We start from the raw sequence: 23892 nt of genomic DNA, 5'->3' as shown, positions 1-23892 counted from the left end.
ACCAGTATTCTGGCTAAGGCATAGGAAGCAACAACAGAACTGGAGTATTACCACTGAGCAACCTCTAACGAGCTAAGGAGCTGAGTTAATCTGTACATCAGGACAGCTCACGTCACAGAAGCAGCGAGAACCCAGCATTTTGTGTCTCCAGATAGAAATACACACACCACCCCCTATGAGATATTTCTGCCCTACACTCAAGCCTAAAGTTTTAGGTCTAACTATCAGTTTGATGGCAATACAGAGACCAGAGGAACAGGTTAAACATTACAAGGAAGCAATCAGCAATATCCAGACTATGGGAAACTCTATTGGAGAAATCACCCAGTTTCTTCAACAAATAAATTGCAATGGAAAAAAAAAAAAAAAAAAAGAACATGAGGAGAAACCTGTAGGTTAGAAAAGATTTGGCTGGGCACAGTGGCTCACACCTGCAATCTCAGCACTTTGGGAGGCCAAGGTGGAAGAATCACTTGAGCCCAGGAATTCCAGACCAGCCTCGGCAACACAGTGAGACCCCCATCTCAAAAAAAAAAAAAAAAAAAATTAGCCAGGCATAGGGGCACATGCCTGTGGTCCCAGTTACTCAGGAGGCTGAGGCAGGAGGATCACTTCAGCCCGAGAGGTCAAGGCTGCAGTGAGCAGTGATTTTGTCACTGCACTTCAGCCTGGGTGACAGAGCAAGACCCTGTCTCAAAAAGAAAGAAAGAAAGAAAAGATTTAAGAGGTATCCCAACCAATCACCACATAGGAACCTATCAAAAATCCTGATTCAGACAAACCAACTATAAAAGTAAAAGCTTATAATAAAATCAGTGAAATGTGACTGGATATCTGATAATATTAAGGAATTACCAATAATTTTTTAGGTGTGGTCATGATATTATGGTTACTTTTTAAAGAGTCCTGGCTCATGCCTGTACTCTCAGCACTTTGGGAGGCCAAGGCAGGTGGATCAGGAGGTCAGGAGCTCAAGACCAGCCTGGCCAACATGAAGAAACCCCATCTCTACTAAAAATACAAAAAATTAGCCGGGCATGGTGGCAGGCACCTGTAATCTCAGCTACTCGGAGCGCTGAGGCAGGAGAATTGCTTAAACCCGCGAGGTGGAGGTTGCAGTGAGCTGAGACGTTGCCAGCCTGGGCAACAGAACAAGACTCCATCTCCAAAAAATAAAAATAAAATAAAAAGAGTCCTTAACTTTCAGAGATATATGCTGGAATATTTACACACATTTGCATTTATAATATGCATAGATATTTATAACTATATATTTACGTATATAGACACATATAAATATATGTATAATACCTGGAACTTACTTCAGATTAATCCAGTAGGGGGGCAGGGAAGATGGGGTTCAGGACACACTATCCCAAAATATGACATCTTGGCATTTTTGAGAAAACAACAGAAGCAGGAAGGCCTCGCTCACCTTTCCCTCAGCCTTCTCCCCTGAAACAGGCCATAAATCCCTCATTTGAAAGGTATCCTTCCTATACCCAGGGTGAAAGGAACATCCTTACCTCTGAAGACACAGGGACACAGAGAGGAACCTGAACAAACAGGTCTTGCTAAGTTTCCCCCTAGCTTATTACCATTCAATCACATCCTTCTGCCCTGCAGTCATATTTCTCCATGACGGTCCATGCTTCATCAAACCTAAGCATAGCAATACACAAGTGCACCTGTTTACTTGAATCTTCATTTCCTTAAGAAGTCTCCCCTTCATATAAAACTTATATTAAATAAATGTGTATGCCTTTCGCTTGTTCATCTTCCTTTGTTATAGGAGCCTCCAGTATGAACCTAGGGTGGGTGAGAAAAAGAAATCTTTCCTCTCCTGCAGAGGTTTGGGTTTTTAAAAATAACAATACAATAATAAAAACTAAAATAAAAACAGAAAAAATGTTCAAATGACTTCACAATTTTTCTTTAGTTTCTGTTACCTGCACACATTGCACTGCTAAGCAAAGGTTCCATGAGTTGGAGGCATTTGAAAGCCTTTACATGGACATAACCACAATCATGAGCATGGCCAGTATTTATTGATAACCTATACAATCTAGTCCAATCTAGGAACATGCTCAACCAGAAGAAAAATGGTGCAATTGCGTGAAAACAGAAATCCAGACACAAGATAAAGCTAGAGTCACTCACTGTGAGTTCCTTGCAACTCTGTTTTCCCCAGTTCTTTATGAGCTGCTGAAGACTGAGGAACCACGTTTTATTCATCTCTCTGTTTCCAGATCCTAGCACAAGCCTGACACATAGCAGCAGTGTGGACAACTGGATAAAGAGGAGCACAAAAAATAGGACTGTAGATTAAGGGAAATATTCTGTAATTGAAAGCAGGGAGACGGGAGCTGAAGCCAGTCTGCTGGAATGGCCAGGGAAGAGTAAAGCTCTACAATTGTGCTAAATCCCCCGGAAGCCAAAATGATAACCAATACAAGAAACACCACTAAAGAGCCTTAGAGGAAACCGAGCTTTTATTCCTGGGAGTCAACAAAGAGCTAACGGTCCCTGGAGAAGGTGAAACCACATCAGCAAGGTGGAGCCTCTGCACTGCCTGCTGGGAAATTCCATCCTTTGCAATTCCACCCTGTTTACTTCTCTCACCAGGCCAGAAAAAGCACATAGGGGGCTTTTTGGAGAAAGGTTGGGAAGCAGGGAATCAGTAACAGTGTGGGAAAAATAAACATTCCTGGGACAAAGTGACAGTGGAGAAGGTAGAGTGTGTCATATGGACAGTGTTTCATATACACAGCTTGAAAACCTACACTTAACTTCATTTCCAAATTCTTCTACAGTTTTTTTGCCTCTCAGGGCATGCACTTGGCCATGTAATTGCTGTGCAGCTCAAAGCCTGGTTCCTGGCACCTCCACACTCAGCCATAAAGCAAAACCATCTGAAAGCACTTTCAGTGTCAATTTACTACTGAGGCTCTTTTCCCGGGATTCCTCCACCATGGCCGTGAGCAGCAGAAAGAACTTCTGATGAGGTACTCAGGGCTTGGGAATATACCAAAGTCAATCAGGCCCAACACAAAGTCCCTTATGCTAGGATTTTCTTGCATTTTGATTCCAAGCCCCATTTACCACCCCAGGCAGACCCACAGTGGGTACTGCTGCTTGGGAAGTCTCAGCTGCCTTCCAACGGTCTTGCTTTCACATAAAGGGGTCCTAAACAACACTTCCAACATTGCCTGCAAAGGTATGCTTTCCCTTCAGCTCAGGTTCAATGCCACCACTCCTTCGCTCTTTTCATTGCAAATGATATTAGATGTGAACTTGAGGAAGAAACTTGCCCTCCCTTATTTTTTCCTTTTCTCTGTCTTCATTGGAGTATCCCACAGCCTGGATGTAGAAAAGGATCAGTTCTTTCCCCTTCCTTGCACATGTGTGCATGCGCACACACACATGCACATTTTGTAAGTCTCTGTCTTTAAGAATCCACAGCTAAGGCTGAGCGCAGTGGTTCATGCCTGTAATCCCAGCACTTTTAGAAGTCGAGGCGGGTGGATCACTTGAGCCCAGCAGATCAAAGCTGCAGTGAGCCAAGATTCCAGTCTAGGTGACATAGTGACACCCTGTCTCAAAAAAAAAAAAAAAAAAAAAAATCCACTTTCTTTCATAAAATCCACTATCCACCACAAAAAAATAACTTTTTTATTTTTAAATTTTATTTATTTATTTATTTATTTTATTATCATACTTTAAGTTCTAGGGTACATGCGCACAATGTGCAGCTTTGTTACATAGGTATACATGTGCCATATTGGTGTGCTGCACCCATTAACTTGTCATTTACATTAGGTATATCTCCTAATGCTATCCCTCCCCCGCCCCACCCCATGACAGGCCCCAGTGTGTGATGTTCCCCACCCTGTGTCCAAGTGTCCTCATTGTTCAATTCCCACCTATGAGTGACAACATGCAGTGTCTGGTTTTCTGTCCTTGCAATAGTTTGCTCAGAATGATGGTTTCCAGCTTCATCCATGTCCCCAAAAAGGACACGAACTCATCCTTTTTTATGGCTGCATAGTATTCCATGGTATATATATGCCACATTTTCTTAATCCAGTCTATCATTGATGGGCATTTGGGTTGGTTCCAAGTCTTTGCTATTGTGAATAATGCTGCACTAAACATACATGTGCATGTGTCTTTATAGCAGCATGATTTATAATCCTTTGGGTATATACCCAGTAATGCAATGGCTGGGTCAAATGGTATTTCTAGTTCTAGATCCTTGAGGAATCACCACACTGTCTTCCACAATGGTTGAACTAGTTTACAGTCCCACTAACAGTGTAAAAGTGTTCCTATTTCTCCACATCCTCTCCAGCACCCGTTGTTTCCTGACTTTTTAATGATCGTCATTTTAACTGGTGTGAGATGGTATCTCGTTGTGGTTCGATTTGCATTTCTCTGATAGCCAGTGACGATGAGCATTTTTTTCATGTGTCTGTTGGCTGCATAAATGTCTTCTTTTGAGAAGAGTCTGTTCATATCCTTCACCCACTTTTTGATGGGGTTGTTTGATTTTTTTTTTTCTTGTAAATGTGCTTAAGTTCTTTGTAGATTCTGGATATTAGCCCTTTGTCAGATGGGTAGATTGCAAAAATTTTCTCCCATTCTGTAGGTTGCCTGTTCACTCGGATGGTAGTTTCTTTTGCTGTGCAGAAGCTCTTTAGTTTAATTAGATCTCATTTGTCAATTTTGGCTTTTGTTGCCATTCCTTTTGGTGTTTTAAACATGAAGTCCTTGCCCATGCCTATGTCCTGAATGGTATTGCCTAGGTATTCTTCTAGGGTTTTTATGGTTTTAGGTCTAACATTTAAATCTTTAATCCATCTTGAATTAATTTGTGTATAAGGTTTAAGGAAGGGATCCAGTTTCAGCTTTCTACATATGGCTAGCCAGTTTTCCCAGCACCATTTATTAAATAGGGAATCCTTTCCCCATTTCTTGTTTTTGTCAGGTTTGTCAAAGATCAGATGGTTGTAGATGTGTGGTATTATTTCTGAGGACTCTTTTCTGGTCCATTGGTCTATATATCTGTTTTGGTACAAGTACCATGCTGTTTTGATTACTGTAGCCTTATAGTATAGTTTGAAGTCAGGTAGCATGATGCCTCCAGCTTTGTTCTTTCTACTTAAGATTGTCTTGGCAATGCAGGCTCTTTTTTGGTTCCATATGAACTTTAAAGTAGTTTTTTCCAATTTTGTGAAGAAAGTCAATGGTAGCTTGATGGGGATGGCATTAAATCTATAAATTACCTTGGGCAGAATGGCCATTTTCACGATACTGCTTCTTCCTATCCATGAGCATGGAATGTTATTCCATTTGTTTGTGTCCTCTTTTATTTCGTTGAGCAAAGGTTTGTAATCCTTGAAGAGGTCCTTCGCATCCCTTGTAAGTTGTATTCCTAGGTATTTTATTCTCTTTGAAGCAATTGTGAATGGGAGTTCACTCATGATTTGGCTCTCTGTTTGTCTGCTATTGGTGTATAAGAATGCTTGTGATTTTTGCACATTGATTTTGTATCCAGAGACTTTGCTGAAGTTGCTTATCAGCTTAAGGAGATTTTGGGCTGAGATGATGGGGTTTTCTAAATATACAATCATGCCATCTGCAAACAGGGACAATTTGACTTCCTCTTTTCCTAATTGAATACCTTTTATTTCTTTCTCCTGCCTGATCGCCCTGGCCAGAACTTCCAACACTAAGTCAAATAGGAGTAGTGAGAGAGGGCATCCCTGTCTTGTGCCAGTTTTCAAAGGGAATGCTTCCAGATTTTGCCCATTCAGTATAATATTGGCTGTGGGTTTGTCATAAATAGCTCTTATTATTTTGAGATATGTACCATCAATACCAAATTTATTGAGAGTTTTTAGCATGAAGGGCTGTTGAATTTTGTCAAAGGCCTTTTCTGCATCTATTGAGATAATCATGTGGTTTTTGTCTTTGGTTTTGTTTATATGATGGATTACATTTATTGATTTGCATATGTTGAACCAGCCTTGCATCCCAGGGATGAAGCCCACTTGATCATGGTGGATAAGGTTTTTGATGTGCTGCTGGATTCAGTTTGCCAGCATTTTATTGAGGATTTTTGCATCGATGTTTATCAGGGATATTGGTCTAAATTTCTCTTTTTTTGTTGTGTCTCTACCAGGCTTTGGTATCAGGATGATGCTGGCCTCATAAAATTAGTTAGGGAGGATTCCCTCTTTTTCTATCGATTGAAATAGTTTCAGAGGGAATGGTACCAGCTCCTCCTTGTACCTCTGGTAGAATTCGGCTGTGAATCCATCTGGTCCTGGACTTTTTTTGGTTGGTAGCCTATTAATTATTGTTTTTTTAAAATTAAACACTTCACAAATTTGTGTGTCGTCCTTGCACTGGAGCCATCCTAGTCTTCTCTGTATTAGTCCGATTTTAATACACATGCTGCCAAAGCAAACACCATAACTATCTATTGATAAAACTCCCTTGTAATCCTCTTCCAAAGTTGTTAGACAGCTTTTAATGGAGACTGGTATACTCCCAACATACTGGCAGACAATAAATTACAAAGAGCATTACCTGAAGATAGTGTATTAGTCAGGTTCTCCAGAGAAACAGACCTAGTAAGATACTTAGAGAGTTATGTAGAAAGAGATTTATTATGAAAGGTTGGTCCATGATATTATGGAGGCTGAGAAGCTCCACAGTCTGCTGTCTCAAGCTGAAGGCCCAGGAAAGCTGATGGAGTAATTCCAGCCGGAGTGTAAAGGCATCAGAACCAGGAGTGCTGATGCCCAAGGGCAGAAGATAGATGTCCCAGCTCAAGCAGAGAGAAAATTCACCTTTCCTCCGCCTTTCTGTTATAGCTGGGACTTCAACAGATTGGATGTTGCCCAGCCACTTTGGTGAGGGCCAATCTTTACTCAGTCTACTGATTCAAACGCCAATGTTTTGGGGAAACATCTTCACAGACACACCCAGAAATAATGCTTTACCAGCTATCTGAGCATCCCTTAGCCCAGTCAAGTTGACATATGAAATTAACTACTACAAATGGGCAGATACATGAACAAAAAAAGAGAGAGAGAGAGAAAGCCCTTAGGAAGAGGAAATGCTCAGAGCTTCTAATTAAAATTCAGAATAGTATTGTTAAAATTCAGAATAGTATTGTTTTCTTCTTTTCTAATTTTTCTAGTTCCAGGAAGTTAGGCAGGAGTGTCATCAGCAGAAAGGGCCATCCCAGGCCTGTGAAACTCTGTGGGTCTGCCCAGCAGCCACAGGAGGACCAGTGCAGTTTACTTTTCCAGGAGAGACAGAATATGCTGCCCCAGGGGTGCTGCCAGATTCTCTGGGAGCCTGAGAAGTGACCAGCTTTGAACTCCAGTGACCCAGTGCAAAGCCTCAGAACCCAACACAACCTAACTTAGAATCCCATTAAAAACACTTGGATGAGTTCCCAAATATCTGAGTCTTAATATCCCAATCTACATAAAGTGAATCCTAGAAAATCTAAATAATAGCGTGGGGTTGTGACTGTGAGAATTAAGACAGTGTGTGTAAAGCACCTGACACTGTGTTTGGATGCTCTCAAAAATGCTCTCAGTAGTTTGCTTTCTGTCCTGCCTTATAATCTTCCTGTATCTCCTTTCCCAGTTATTCATCTGGTCACACTCGACAGGAAAATCCTCACATTCCACTGAAAGCTATCAGCTGCCACTGAAGGATGCTTTATCTCCAGGGCAGATCTTCATAATACTTAAAACTGAGTTTACTCTGGATTTACTTGTTGATTTCTAGCATATGAAAGACACCCAATAATAGATGCCCCCTATTTATTATGATAATTCTTTTTTTTTTTTTTTTTTTTTGAGACAGGGTCTTCCTCTGTCACACAGGTTGGAGTGCAGTTGCACAATCCCTGCTCACTGCAGCCTCAAACTCCTCGGCTCAAGCAATCCTTCCACCTCAGCCTCCTAAGTAGCTGAGACTACAGGCATGCGCCCCGACACTCAGCGAATTTTTTAAATTTTTGTAGAGACAAGATCTCGCTTTGTTTCCCAGGCTGGTCTTGAACTCCTGGCTTCAAGCAGTCCTCCCACCTCAGCCTCCCAAAGTGCTGGGATTACAGGCATAAGCCACCATACCTGGCCTGTGTTACCTCTTTTACCAATGAGGTATTATCTTAAATGACCTTTGGTATTTTTTTAACGTTTTATTATGTTTTAATATTTTTATATATTTAATTTTTATACATTTATATATCATAATATTCATTATAATTTATATTGATTTCATGTATTTTTCTATATTTATCTTTTCATTATGTTTTGAATTTCCAGACACACATATAAATAGAATACTAAAGAGAATCTCTTTAAGCCCATCTCTAGTTTTAACAATTATCAACAATTTAGCATTCTTGTTTTATCTATCAGTCCTCCATTTTTATTGCTGTCGCTTTACTGGAGCTAATCCCTGGGTACCTTATTCTACCACCATATTACGGTATCTTACATAACCATGATTCCATCATCACACCTGTAGTATAAATAAGGCTACCTGGTCTTCATTCCTGGTTCCTGGCACAAAACTCCTAAAACCCTTGGAATTTCCTGAGTGATAGGAGTGTCTTTGGTTATTCATAAAGCACCTCTTTAGATCAGACCTGAGTTCATGCTAATGAAGTATCTGGAAAAGGGCGGACTCAGAGTAAGTGCTATAAAAACTCTTGAACAATGAGATTTGATGAGCTTCCAGGTGAATACATCAAGGTGCTGGGAGGGTGGCGTGCCCAGAGAGAGAAGAGAAGAGACACGAACCACTCTCCGGCCCCATACATTGCCCTATGCATCCCTTCTCTCTAGATTTCCTAGAGGTGTGTCCTTCATAATAAACCACTAAACATGAGTAAAGTGTTTCCCTCAATTCCGTGAGTCATTGTAGCAAATTATCAAACTCATTACGGGAACCCCCAATTAAAAGCCAGTCATTGAGAACTGCAAGAGCCCCAGACATGCGATTGACATCTGAAGTAGGGGCAGTCTTGAGGAACCGAGCCCTTTAACTTATGGGATCTGATGCAAACTTCAGGTAGATAGTCTCAGAATTAGATTAAGTTGTAGTACACCCAGCTGGGATCCAGAGAGTTGGAGAATTGCTTGGTGTGGGGGGATAAAACCCACACATCTAGTGTCAGAAGTGTTATGTGAATATAAACAGCATGTTTTCTCAACCCCCAAGAAAAAATTAACACTAATCCCCTACTATCATTGGATACCCAGTCTATATCTATATTCCCGCAATTGTCTCAAAAGTATCTTGGGGCGGGCATGGTGACTCACGCCTGTAATCCCAGCACTTCAGGAGGCCAAGGCAGGTGGATCACCTGAGATCAAGGGTTCAAGACCAGCCTGGACAACATGGCGAAACCCCGTCTCTACTAAAAATACAAAATATTAGCCGAGCATGATGGTGCAAGTCTGTAATCCCAGCTACTCGGGAGGTTGAGGCAGGAGAATCACTTGAACCCAGGAGGCGGAGGTTACAGTGAGCCAAGATTGCACCATTGCACTCCAGCCTGGGTAACAAGAGTGAAACTTCATCTCAAAAAAAAAAAAAAAAAAGTATCTTGGTTGTTTGTTGGAATCAGGAATCATTGGCATTTGATTGATGTCCCTTAAGTCTTTCTTAATCTATGATGGTTCCCGGGGTGGCCATGAAGGGGCATCACCGAGATACCCATCAAGAAGAACCTGAAGCCCAACTGCGAGGTGTGGGGTCAGCAGACAGCCTCCAGCTCTCAGCTCCTTCAAGGTCAGCATCAGCCACTGAGAGCTGAGGTCACACTCTTCCCCGAGCGACCCACATTCAGCGACTGAGAAAGGAGGGGTGAAAAGGTCCAGCTGTTGGCCTGACGCAGAACAACTCTGATAAGCCATATTTGCTCACAAAGCCACTCTGGGTTTGCCAAAGTTTTGCCAGGCCTGTGTTGCAACAGGTCTTTTCCATCTAGCACCTTCCCTTTATAGGCACTGCGCCTAACCATCATCCTGCACCCAAACCGTGTGTCAGCATCTGCTTCCAGAGAATCCAACTTGCAACAGTTCTCATCTCTTTCTTTTCATACCTTTTACCTGTTGAAGAAACTAGGACTGACTTTATATTTAAAACATGATTTTCAGCATTCCCACAATCATTTCTCAAGAATGAAAATTATAAGCCAAACATTCTCATTTTCACTAATAGGAATTTCTAATTATTTAATCAAAAGAAATTAAAGATAAATACAATGTATTTTAAAAGTCTCACTTTATCTTCTAAAATAGGTAAACTATATCGATACATTTCCATTAAATTGCTGATGTCACCAAAATAAACCACAATAAGCCAGGCACAGTGGTTCATGCCTATAATCCCAACACTTTGGGAGGCCAAGGCAGGAGGATCGCTTGAAGCCAGGAGTTTGAGAATAGCCTGGATAACATAGCAAGATCTTGTCTCTACAAAAACAAATTTAAAAACTAGCTGTAGTAGGGCATGCCTGTAGTCCTAACTACTCAGGAAGCTGAGGCAGGAAGATGGCTTCAGCCCAGGAGTTCAAGGCTACAGTGAGCTATGATTGTGCCACTGCACTCCAGCCTGGGCATTAGAGCAAGACTCTGTCTCAGAAAATAAAAAATACAAATAATTTTTTAAAACCACAGTAGAAGTCTAGATTCTCTATATAATAATAAAGGAGTCAATTCAGCCAGAGGATATAATAATTGTAAGTATGTACTCAACACTGAAGCATCTAGATGTATAAAGCAAATATTAGAGCCAAAGGGAGAGATAGACTCCAATAAAATAATAGTTGTAGACTTCAATGCCCCTCTTTCAGCATCGGACAGATCTTCCAGACAGAAAATCAATACAGAAACATTAGACTTAATCTGTGCTATAGAATAAACGGAACTAATAGGTATTTACAGAACATTTCATCCAACAGCTCCAAAATACACATTTTTTTTTCCTCAGCATATGGATCATTCTCAAGGATAGATCATGTGTTAGGTCACAAAACAAGTCTTAAAACATTCAAAAAAATTGAAATAACATCAAGTGTCTTCTCTGGCTACAATGGAATAAAACTAGAAATCCATAACAAGAGGAATTTGGGAAACTATATAAACACATGGAAATTAGAAAATATGCTCCTGAATGACTAATGGGTCAATGAAGAAATTAAGGAAACTGAAAATTTTCTTGAAACAAATGATAATAGAAACACAACATACCAAAACCTATGGGATACAGAGAAGGCAGTACTAAGAGAGAAGTTTATACCTTTAAGAATCTACATCAAAAAAGAAGAAAAACGTCATGTAATTAACAATGCATCTTACGCAGAAAAGCAAGAGCAAACTAACCCAAAATTAGTAGAAGAAAAGAAATAATAAACACTAGAGCATAAATAAATAACATTGAAATGAAAACGATATAAAACATCAACAAAATTAAAAGTTGGTTTTTTTTGAAAAGATAAACAAAAATGTAAAAAAGAAAGAAAAAGAATCAAAAGAAAAATAATGTTCATGACACACAAAATAATTAAAAAGTCAAATTTCAGTGTTAAAAAAGTCTAGATTTGTATTTTTAAAACTATGGTCATGCCGGGCACAGTGGCTCACGCCTGTAATCCCAACACTTTGGGAGGCTGAGGCAGGTGGATTACTTGAGGTCAGAAGTTCGAGACCAGCCTGGCCCACATGAAACCCTGTCTCTACTAAAACTACAAAAACATTAGCTGGTCGTAGTGGCGGGAGACTGTAATCCCAGCTATTCAGGAGGCTGAAGCAGGAGAATCACTTGAACCTGGGAAGCAGAGGTTGTAGTGAGCTGAGATCGTGCCATTATTGCACTGCAGCCTGGGCAATAAAGCAAGACTCTGTCTCAAAAACAAAAACAAAAACAAACAAACAAAACCAAAATTAAAACTATGGTCATATTTAAATTACAATAAATTCATCAGGTCGGGTGCAGTGACTCACACCTGTAATCCCAGCACTTTGAGAGGCTGACGCAGGCAGATCGTTTGAGCTCAGGAGTTTAAGACCAGCCCGGCCAACATGGCAAAACCCCATCTCTACTAAAAATACAAATATTAGCCAGGCGTGGTGGCATCCTACCTCAGCCGGGCAGGAGGATGAGGCAGGAGAATTGCTTGAACCCAGGAGGCAGAGGTTGCAGTGAGCCAAGATTGTGCCACTGCACTCCAGCCTGGGCGACAGAGCAAGACTCGGTCTCAAAATAAATAAATAAATAAATAAATAAATAAATAAATAAATAAATTCATCACTCTCTTTTTTTTTACCCCTAATCAATCAAGGGCCAACTTGAGCAACCACAGGTTGTGGGAAACTGCATAAATTAGAACTGCAAACCTACCCTTGAGTATCTGATTATAAAAATGAAAAAATTTTCAGTCCCATCACCATTCCTCCCTTCTACATGACTGAGCTCTGGAATTTCAGTTTACTCACCTGTGCATTAGAAATGCTTACACTTCTAACTTCACAGGCTATTGTGCGGACTGAATGAGATCATCTGTGAGAAAGCACCTTTCACACTGTTGGATGCCTATGGCTGTAAATTCTTTCTTTCCCTCACATACATCTGTTGATCTACTGACTCACCTGGTGGCAGGAAGCCACAGCAGAACCTGCAACTGCGCCGCCTTCCCTTTCCCTCCGTCAGCTTCTTCTCCTGAGCCAGGTGTATGTGGTTAGGTCCTCAATAAAGGACCCAGGCTTCTACAGACAGAATGGCCACACTATCAAGGTCAGAGGCAACAAGAAATGACACGGATTTCAGTCTGTTTGTGTGGGCTTAGCTCATGCTTGCGGAGTCTTACCTGCCCTCGGTCTCCTCTAATTTCCATCTGTCTTTTATGCCTGACTACCTGCATCATGGACTTCAAGCTCCAGCCTCACACAGATACAGGGATAACAGCCTTACAGAGACCACTTAACCCACTTCTTGAGTTGCAAAAACCCAAATCCTTATATCTGTACATATATCTGCTAGCAGTTCTGCTCCCCTGGTTGAATTCTGACTGAGGCACCCACATGCTCACCTCTGAACTCATGCAGGCTCCCGGCCTTTGTCAGAAGGCTGTGCTGAGCATGGCTCCTCCCCTCCCAGCTTTTTCCAGGACCTCCCTATGTGTTCAAGCTTTTCCTCTTTCACCCCAACTTTGTCAAAGTCCATAAAACTGCTTATATGTTTCACAGGTTACGAGAAAAACCTCATCAGGTAGATTGGCACTATTTCAGGAGGTAACTTTTCAGTGTATTATCAAAGTATTTTACAAAATGAGCGTATCTGCCTCCTCAGCCTACTCCACTTCTAAGTTTATTTGAAAGAAATAAATCCTGAAGGTACCCAAAACGTTATCAGGTCAGCTCTATTTATAATAGCAAAATATTGGGAAAAAACTAAATGTCCAACAATAGAGGACTAATAATTATAATTAACCATATGTTAGATTATACTGCATCAGTTAGAAGTGGAAAAAGAACAAATAAATTGCAAAGAGCAAGCCTTTCGCAGAACAGAAAACAGATATGGCCCATAAAATATGGAAAATTTTTGATTTCATTAGGACTTACAGAAATGTGAACAGGCTTACAAGATAAACAATTTTATACCCATTAGTTCGGGAAAATTTAAAATTTGTGGACATTTAGCCACAAAATGTCCACTTCACAACTTTAATTCAAAATAAATTTTAATAAATTTAAAATTTATATTCATTTCTATATCTATTAAAAATGATATAGATTAATGGATAGTAGAGTAAAAACTGATACAACCACTTTGGAAAATTATTTAGTGTTATCTTGCAAAGTTGAACTTCCACATACACTCCAGCTCAGTAATCCCATTCCTATTTATCCCCAAAAATGTTTGTGCTTGGGATTGTACTTGGCATACAGGAGACATATACAAGACCATTAGCAATGTTTGCAATAGCAAAAAACTAGAAACAACTCAAATGGACATCAACAGGTAAATGCATAAATAAATAAATTGTGGTATATCCACACAATGCAACATGATTTTGCAGAGAAAATGAACCACCACTACACACAATGTGAATTAATATTAGTAACATAATGTTGAGGAAGGAAAGGCAAGAAACAGATAACTACATATCGTTTACATAATTCTAAAAACAAGCAAAGGCAAACAATATAGTTCTTAGACAAATATTAGTGCTAAAACCATATTTTTGCTTAAAAAGCAATAGGATGGCAAGCCTCTAGGTAGGCCTGGAGGCGAGAGGCAGGGGACTGGGATAGGGAAAATATACATTGGTAGATACAAAATTTTGGAAATATTCTAGTTCTTGGGTTGAGAAGTGGTTCATAGTATTTGTGATATTACTATATTTAATAACTAATATTGATGTTACAGGTAATCTCATGTATATTATCAATTTTTTTTACTACAAAAGGCATTCTGGAGTCAGATGGGTTCAGCTTTGAGGGTGGCCAGAGGAGAACTGGGAACTAGTTGCAGTACCCTACATTAAAGAGTTAACTCTGCTGGCAATATAAAAAACTGAAAGAAGAAGAATTATTTGGAGCTATTTTCTGATTCTACAAAAAAAAACATTTTTCTGTTTCTTCTAACTCTGTTTCTTCATATTTCAAAAGTTTTGCTTCTAAAAAAAAAAGAAAGTCCTTGTAAGACAATTTATCCTGCTTAAGGTACTTCCTGCCACGTCTCCTATGAGAAATGCTTCTGAACAACTGAATAGCATCATAGTATGGTGCTAATAAGCCCACGTTCTGGAGTCCAACTGCCTGGCTCCAACACCTGCCCTATACTTGCTAGCTGTGTGACCGAGGAGAGTTACTAATATCTCAGTCTCATTTTTCTCATCTTTAAAATGGGGATGAGAATAAGAGCCCTAGCAAATTTCATTAATGTGAGAATTAAACGCTTAATTGTGTAGTAAAATGCTTGACACTGGATACTCAGTAAGGAAATTTTCATTTCTAGCAATATGATGCACAAGGTACCCAGAACATTTCTGCTTAAAAAAACAAAATCATGCCATATAAAGTTTTTAATTTTTTTTAAAAAGTATCCATAAAATGTCAAGAACATAAAAACCCCTCGTATCCTGATTTTGGTCTCTAGTGCCATTCCCTATGGAAATAAAAATAATAATTAATCTTTTTTTTAAAGAAAAAGCAAGGTTCCTTGGAGAACTGATTCCAGAGGCAGGATGGTAAGGACACGAAGTGAGCCTGGGGCATTTCTGTAACGCTCAAAAACAAGGAAATTTCCAAAGATGAATGGACTCATAACAAAAGGACACAGGAGTCAGTTGAAGGGGAACTTACTGACATAGCTGTGATAACATAAGCATCAAAAAGAATAATGATCATAGTTAAATGGCATACATTGGTTATGTAAAAACCCAGAAGTCTACAATACTGAAAAAAGATAAAGCTGGAGTGAGGGAGACTCCTTTGTCTAAAGAAGCTATTAAAAGAAGCCATCTAAAGAAGCTATTAAGCCAAATTCTTGTTTTGAAAATTGGCAAAGGGAAAGATTTAAGCATTCATCTTAATTTTCTAATATGAAATATATTCAGGAGAGCCAGCTAGCCCTACTTTACAGAAGAATGCCAACTAAGAAGTATAGAAGAATAATTGAATTAATTAAAACCCATTATTTCACAGCTCCTAATTGAAATTACTGATTCATTTTCTAACAAATAAATGGGCCAGGCACAGTGGCTCATGTCTGTAATCCCAGCACTTTGGGAGGCCGAAGCAGGAGGATCACCTGAGGTCAGGAGTTCAAGACCAGCCTGGCCAACATGGTGAAACTCTGTCTCTACAAAAATACAAAAATTAGCTGAGCATGATGGTGAGTTCCTGTAATCCCAACTACTCAGGAGGCTAAGAGGGGAGAATCACGTGAACCCAGGAGGTGGAGTTTGCAGTGAGCTGAGATGGCCATTGCACACCAGCCTGGACAACTGAGCAAGACTCTGTCTCAAAAAACAAACAAATAAAAATAAATAAATAAATTGATTGACTGCTGATTAATGAAGTTTAAAAGTATTAGGTAGAGGCCAGATGCAGTGGTTCACACCTGTAATCCCAGCACTTTGGGAGGCCAAGGCAGACAGTCAGGAGATCGAGACCATCCTGCTTAACATGGTAAAACCCCATCTCTACTAAAAATACAAAAAAAAAAAAAAATTAGCCGGGCGTGGTGGCGGGCACCTGTAGTCCCAGCCACTTGGGAAGCTGAGGCAGGAGAATGGCGTGAACCTGGGAGGCGGAGGTTGCAGCGAGCCAAGATTGCACCACTGCACTCCAGCCTGAGTGACAGAGCGAGACTCTGTCTCAAAAAAAATAAAATAAAAAAGTGTTAGGTGGATGGTAGATGGGGAACTGAACATGCAAATGGTGCTATGGAAACACCACGTAGATTTCTTCCTGGTCACGCGTGTGAATGTCACTGTCCATCACAGGAATGAGGCTTCCTTCCCCAGGTCTCCTGAGGATATGTGCATGAAGGGCACAACACTTCTGACCTATGCTAGCCGCAAAATGCCCACTTCACACCTTTGATTCAAAACAAATCCCAGACCCAAACCTAAATGGATAAAACTGCTAGAAGAAAATGTTGGAGAACATCTTCATGACCTTGGGAAAGGCAAAAGACACAAACTATTTTTTAAAAATAGATTGAACTTCAGGAAAATCTAAAACTTATGCTTTTCAGGGGACATTGTATAAAAAGATAAATCGCAGAGAGAAAATATTCACAATATATTTATCTGACAAAGGACTTGTATTCATAATATCTCAAGAATTATTAAAACTCTGGCCAGGCACAGTGGCTCACACCTGTAATCCCAGCACTTTGGGAGGCCAAGGCAGGCAGATCACTTGAGGTCAGGAGTTCGAGACCAACATGGTGAAACCCTGTCTCTACTAAAAATGCAGAAATTAGCCAGGCATGGTGGTGCGTGCCTATAATCCCAGCTACTTGGGAGACTGAGGCACGAGAATTGCTGGAACCCTGGAGACGGAGGTTGCGTGAGCTGATATTGCGCCACTGCACTCCAGCCTGAGTGACAGAGTGAGACTGTCTCAAAAAGAATTATTAAAACTCAGTAATAAGAAAAAAAAGCAATTGTTTAAAGGCAAAAGATTCTAAAAGATCCTTCATAAGACAAGATATTGCATATGAATGACCAATAAGGACATGAAAAAATTCTCAACATTATTGCGAATTAAAACCACAATGCCATGCACTGCATACCTACTAATGACTAAAACCAAACCCTGACAATATCAAGTATTAGAGAGAATGTAGAGTAATCATACACTGCTGGTGAGAAAGTAAAGTACAACTAATTTGGAAACCATTTTGAAAATTTACCAGAGTTAAATATATATTAACCATATGACCCAGTAGCTCTATTCTTAGGTATTTACTCAGAAATCATTTGTTCACACAAAGATATGTACATGAGTATTCATGGCAGCTTTATTCATAAGAGCTAAAACCAAAGACTATGCAAATGTCTGTCAAAAGGTAAATGAACAGTGTATCTTTTTTTTTTTTTTTTTTTTTTTTTGAGATGGAGTCTTGCTCTGTTGCCCAGGCTGGAATACAGTGGTGTGATCTCGGCTCACTACAAGCTCCGCCTCCCGGGTTCATGCCATTCTCCTGCCTCAGCCTCCCGAGTAGCTGGGACTGTAGGCGCCCACCACCATGCCTGGCTAATTTTTTTTTTTAGTAGAGATGGGGTTTCACCATGTTAGCCAGGATGGTCTTGATCTCATGACCTCATGATCCACTCGCCTTGGCCTCCCAAAGTGCTGGGATTGCAGGCGTGAGCCACCATGCCCAGCCATGAATTGTGTATCTTTATAACAGATAACAATACTCAGCAATAAAAAGAAACAAACTCCCAATACATACAACATGAATGAATCTCAAAAGATTATGCTGAGTGAAAGAGTGCATTCTGTATGACTCCATTTATATGAAATCTAGAAAAGGAAACTCTAATATACAGAGACAGAAGACAGACTGCTGGATTTTTGGACCCAGGATTGGCAGATGCTCACTGGAAAGACAACAAGAAAACCTTTGGGGGATGATGGAAAAGTCCTATTTTTTTTTTTTTTTTTTTTTTTTTTTTGAGACAGAGTTTCACTCTTGTCACCCAGACTGGAGTGCAATGGCATGATCTCGGCTCACTGCAACCTCCACCGCCTGGGTTCAAGCAATTCTCCTGCCTCTGTCTCCCGAGTAGCTGGGATTATAGGCATGTGCCACCATGCCCGGCTAATTTTTGTATTTTTAGTAGAGACGTGGTTTTACCTCGTTGACCAGGCTGTTCTCGAACTCCTGACCTCAGGTGATCTGCCCGCCTCAGCTTCCCAAAGTGCTGAGATTACAGACGTAAGTCACGGCGCCCAGCCCCGGTATGTTTTATATCTTGATTGTGATGTCAGTTGCAAAGATTTTTTTTTTTTCAAAACTCAGCATTAACCTCAGAATACACCTCAACGCCTCCATCTCCCCCAACCTTTGCCATATCCAAATGGTTGTCAACTTCTGACAGTTCTGCTACTGAGCATCAGTTGAATTTGGGTAGTCCTCTCTTGTCCCACTTCTGCTTTTGTGAAAGTTGTCAGGATCAAAATGGAGTCACTGTGTCAAACTAACAACAACAAAAAAAAAACACATGGAAGGCGCAGTGGCTCACGTCTGTAATCCCAGCACTTTCCAATGCAAGAGGATCACTTGAAGCCTCGAGACTAGCGTGGGCAACATAGTGAGACCCCATCTTTACAAAAAATAAAAAATTACACATGGTGGTACACACCTGCAGTCCCAGCTACTTGGGAGGCTGAGATGGAAGGATCACTTGAGCCCAGAAGGTTCAGGCTACAGTGAGGTGTAATTGCACCACTGCACTACAGCCTGAGTGACAGAGCAAGACTCTGTCTCAAAAAAATAAATAAAGCCGGGAGGTTAAGAAGGGAAGGCTGTCATGCACATGTACCTATGATAATAACTATTACAAAGACTCTCTGAAGGGCTTTATGCACATATGCCTGTAACCAAAACTTTTGCCAAGGACTTTCCAAACTGCAGCTTGCTACATGAGTCACAAGGACAGCTAGCGGGATGCACAAGAACACTTGCATGACACACTGTCTCCACTAAAGAACTAGTGTCAACCCCTGTAACCATTGTTCTCTTTGTTTCAAAACAAATTACCTATACTTCTCTCTTTTGCCTTTAAAAGCTTCCCCCTGCCTGAACCTCTTTGGACAGATGTGATCCCCAAAGCCCACACATTCTGCATTTGCAGATACCCTGAGCACTCCCAAATAAATCTTTGGATAAATATTTGGATATTATCTTTGGAGAATCTCCCTCTGTTTAGGTTGACACCTTCATCCTAGCTTGACTAGATTGTAGCTGCTGGTCCACCTGCCTCCAGTCTCTTGCCTTGGGTCCATCCTTCCTCCAGGTAAATCTTTAAAAACACAAATCTGCTCCTATTTCTTCCCTGCTGCAGTCTGTCAATGTCTCACCAATGCTGACAGGTTAAAGCACAAATCCTCAATATAAGTCTTTAAGCCTAGATGCTACCTATTTTTTCAGCTTTATTTTATACTTCTTTTCTCCACACCCATCCCCCACAAAATACATATGCATACCTGCTTCCCTCACACCCATGTTATCCTACCATCATACTGAATTCCTTAATAATCCCCAAAGACACCTTTATCCATCATGTCTCCACACCTTTGCACATGTGAGTCCTCTGCTTGGGGTGTCAGCTATGATTTGAGTGTTTGTGTCCCTCCAAAATTCATGCTGAAACTTAATCTTCAGTGCAAAAATATTAAGATGTGGGGCCTTCAGGAGGTGAGTAGGTCATGAGGACTCCATCCTTATGAATGGGATTAGTGTCCTTATAAAAAGACTGGAGGGATTCTGCTGGTCTCTTCTACCACTACCCCTTCTGCCATATGAGGACACAGCAAGAGGTGCCATCTGTGAAGCCAAAAGTGAGCCCTCACCAGAAACTGAATCTGCTGGTGCATTGGTCCTGAACTTCCCAGCCTCCAGAACTATGAGAAATAAATGTCTATTATTTATAAATTATCTAGTCTAAGGTATTTTGTTATAGCAACCCAGACTAAGATGGTACTCTTCCCTCACATACAAGGTTGCCAGATTTAGCAAATAAAGACATAGAATGTCCAGATACATTTGAATTGTCCTGCATGTCCAAAGTATGCCACGTATAACATGTTAACAGTTTCACCTCTGTACTCACCAGTATAATTCAGGGGCTTGCATTCAACTCCAAGAGCATTCCTCCATTACCAGACTATGGCAGAACGTTCCCCTTTTAATTTAAATGCCTCAGAAATGTGTTTCTGTTTCAGCTGTGAAGATTGTCTTAATAGCTACTGTAATTCAATGCTAACTGGGTTAAGTGATTTATATACACTCTGTCTTCTTTATCATCTCAGTTGTCCCAATGGATAAGTAATGTTAGTAATTTTCATTTACAGATGAGGAAACCAAGGCATGGAGAAATTATAGAGCTTGGTCAAGTTTACATAATAAGTGGGGGAGCACCAGAATTTGAATTCAAATAACCTCACTACAAAACCCACAGGATAAGTCTTTGTGCTTCAATAACTACTCATGTTTGCATAATACTTTACAACTTGTGAAACTCTTTTATTTCTTTTCCTTATGTGATGTCTTAGAATAAGGTATAAGAATAATACAACCAAAACTCATGTGCACACCTACAAGAAATACAGTGCAAATACAGCTGAAGCCTGTTGATGAAAAGAACTAAACTCTGTAAAAATATTTAAAGAGGTTTATTCTGAGTCAATATGAGTGACTATGACCTGGGAAACAGTCTCAAAAGGTCCTGAGAATGTGTGTCTGCAGTAATCAGGTTATAGCTTGATTTTATACATTTTCAGGAGACAGAATTTACAGGCAAAGACATAAATCATTACATGTAAGGTATACATTGGTTTGGCCCAGAAAGGTGAGACATCTAGAAATGGGATCTTACAGGTCATTGGTGGATTCAAAGATTTTCTGAGGAGCAACTGGTTATGAGTTAAGCTTTGTCTAAAGAGTTGAAGTCATGGCTGGGCACAGTGGCTTATGCTTGTAATCCCAGCACTTTGGGAGGCTGAGGTGGAAGGACTGCTTGAACCCAGGAGTTCAAGACAAGCTTGAGCAAAATGGCAAAACCCCATCTCTAGAAAAATTAGCCTGGCTGGTTGGCATGCACCTATGGTCCCAGCTACTCAAGAGGTTGAGGCGGAAGGGTCACTTGAGCCAGGGACGTCAAGGCTGCAGTGAGCTGTATTTGCGTGACTGTGCTTTAACCTGGGTGACAGAGCAAGACCCTGTCTCAAAAAAAAAAAAAAAAAAAAAAAAGGAGTTGAAGTCAGTAGAAAGAAATGCAGAAATGCTTGAGTTAAGATAAGGGCAGTTGTAGAAGCTAAAGTTCTTGTTACATAGATGAAGTCTCTAAATGGCAGGCTTCAGAGAAAATGGATGGTAAATGTCTCTTTTCAGACCTTAAAAGGTGTCAGACTCTTAGTTAAATTTTTGCTAGATACAAAAAAGACCTAGAAAGGGGCTGGACATAGTGACTTACGCCCATAATCCCAGCACTTTGGAAGGCCAAGGCAGGAGGATTGCTTGAGCCCAGGAGTTCAAGCCCAGGGCTACAGGGTGAAACCCCAACTCTACAAAAAATTAGCAGGGCATGGTAGAGCATACCTGTAATCCCAGCTACTTGGGAAGCTGAGGTAGGAGGATCACTTGAACGTAGGAGATAGAGGCTGCAGTGAGCCAAGATAGCACCACTGCACTCCAGTCTGGGCGACAGAGTGAAACCTCGTCTCACAAAAAAAAAACAAAAAACAAACAAACAAAAAAAAACTAGAAAGGGAAGGAAATTTTCTACATATGCAAATTTCCCCCACAAAAGACAGCTTTGCAGAGCCATTTAAAAATATGCCAAAGAAATATATTTGGGTGTAAAATATTTTGATTTCCTCCAGGGCTTACTATCTCATGTTATGCTATACCAGAGTCAAGTTGGAATTTGGTATCTTATTGTCACAGATAGTCTGTTTTGTCAGTCTTATGATCTCTATTTTTAGGTTAATGCTGGTCTGTTGTGCCTAAACTCCAAAAGGGAGCAAGTATGATGAGGCATGTCAGATCTCTCTTCCCATCATGGTTGGAAATTCAGTTTTTCAGGTTTCACTTGGACCACAGGGGGTCCATTCAGTCAGCTGGGGGCTTAAAATTTTGTTTTTGGTTTACCCCCCCAGTAACATTTTCTTCACCAAACCTGTACCCCTAATGAGTTCTTATCCTTCACACTAATGTACAGCTTATGTAGAGCGTACAATGTACAATATTACTTCATATTTTAAACATATTATTAGTGTTGTTATACTATGTGTATTCTTCTGTGATTTACATTTTTCTCACTTTCTGCATTTTTGAGACTTAGCCATATTGATACATTATATCTGTCTATTTTGTATTGCTATAAAGGAATACCAGAGGCTAGGTAATTTATGGAGAAAAGAGGTTTATTGGGCTCCCAGTTCTGCAGGCTGTACAGGAAGCCTGGCACCACCATCTGCTTCCGGTGAAGGCTTCAGGGAGCTTCCAATACTGGTAGAAGGAGAAGGGGAGCTCACATATGACATGGCCAGAGAAGGAGTAAAAGTGGGGAGGGGGTGCCACATACTTTTAAAATACCAGCTCTCTGAATCTTAAAGTTGACTGGTGAAAAAATAAATAAACAATTTTTTAAAATAAACAATCAGCTCTCTTGTGATCTAATAGAGTGGGTACTCTCTTAAGGATGAGGATGACACCAAGCCATTTATGAGGAATCCACCTCCCATGACTCAAACACCTCCCACTAGGCCCCACCTCCAACACTGGGGATCACATTTTAACATGAGATTTGGAGGGGAAAAATATCCAATCTATATTACATATATAGGTTTATTTATTCATTTTCACTGCTGTATAATTTTTCATTGAATGACTATATCATAATTTAGTCATTCATTCTCTTGTTAATGGACATTGTCATCATTATCAGCCTTTTGTTTCTTGTTTTGGTTTTTATGTTGGTTTTTTGGTTGTTTGGTTTTTGTTTGTTTCTTTGCCTTTTCTTGGCTGGAAACAAAGGCTACTATAAATTATTTTAATGGCTCCTTATACACTTGTGCCAGAATCTCTCTTAGTAAATACTTATTTTCCCTAAGCTGCAATATACGGATTAAACTAAACTGTCCATATTTACAGTCAATCTAATTGACTGTACAGACAATCCAAAATTTGACAAGACAAAAATTTAATAAGAACACAGCAAAAGAGGCTGCTCATAAACTTAATGTTCAAGTATTTGTTACATTCTTACACTATAGCAAAGAAGGTTGGAAAATATAAATTTTAAGAATAATTAGGAACAAATTTTACAAAAGATGTACAGGATCTTTATGAAGAAAATCATAAAAATTTATAAAGTGCATCATAGATCTAAATAAATAGATATCATGTATAGAAAAACTTAACGTTATAAGGCTATTAGTTTCCTTCTAAGTGAACAGATGTGAATTTATTGCAGTTCCAATCACAATCTCAGTGGGACTGCCACAGACTGGGAGAAAATATTTGTAATTCAAATATCCAATAAAAATGATTGTCCAGAATACACAAAAAAATACCACAGGACAAATTTTTTTAAAACAC

The 23892-nt window shown here is 40.0% G+C and overlaps 1 protein-coding gene and 1 non-coding gene across 3 annotated transcripts in view; both read right to left on the bottom strand.

Annotated features, from left to right (window-relative positions):
* LY96 (lymphocyte antigen 96) overlaps positions 1 to 23892 on the bottom strand; it is a 111931-nt gene that overhangs the window by 15431 nt on the left and 72608 nt on the right. The window lies entirely within an intron of this gene.
* Positions 6369 to 6471, bottom strand: LOC123575355 (U6 spliceosomal RNA). Its single transcript, XR_006700652.2, has one exon. It is a non-coding gene; the product is annotated as a U6 spliceosomal RNA (small nuclear RNA).

This window comes from Macaca fascicularis, chromosome 8 (genome assembly GCF_037993035.2).
Source record: "Macaca fascicularis isolate 582-1 chromosome 8, T2T-MFA8v1.1".
Classification (NCBI taxonomy): Eukaryota; Metazoa; Chordata; class Mammalia; order Primates; family Cercopithecidae; genus Macaca; species Macaca fascicularis.
Note: the sequence above shows the minus strand (reverse complement) of the source record. Positions and strands in the feature narration are given on the sequence as shown.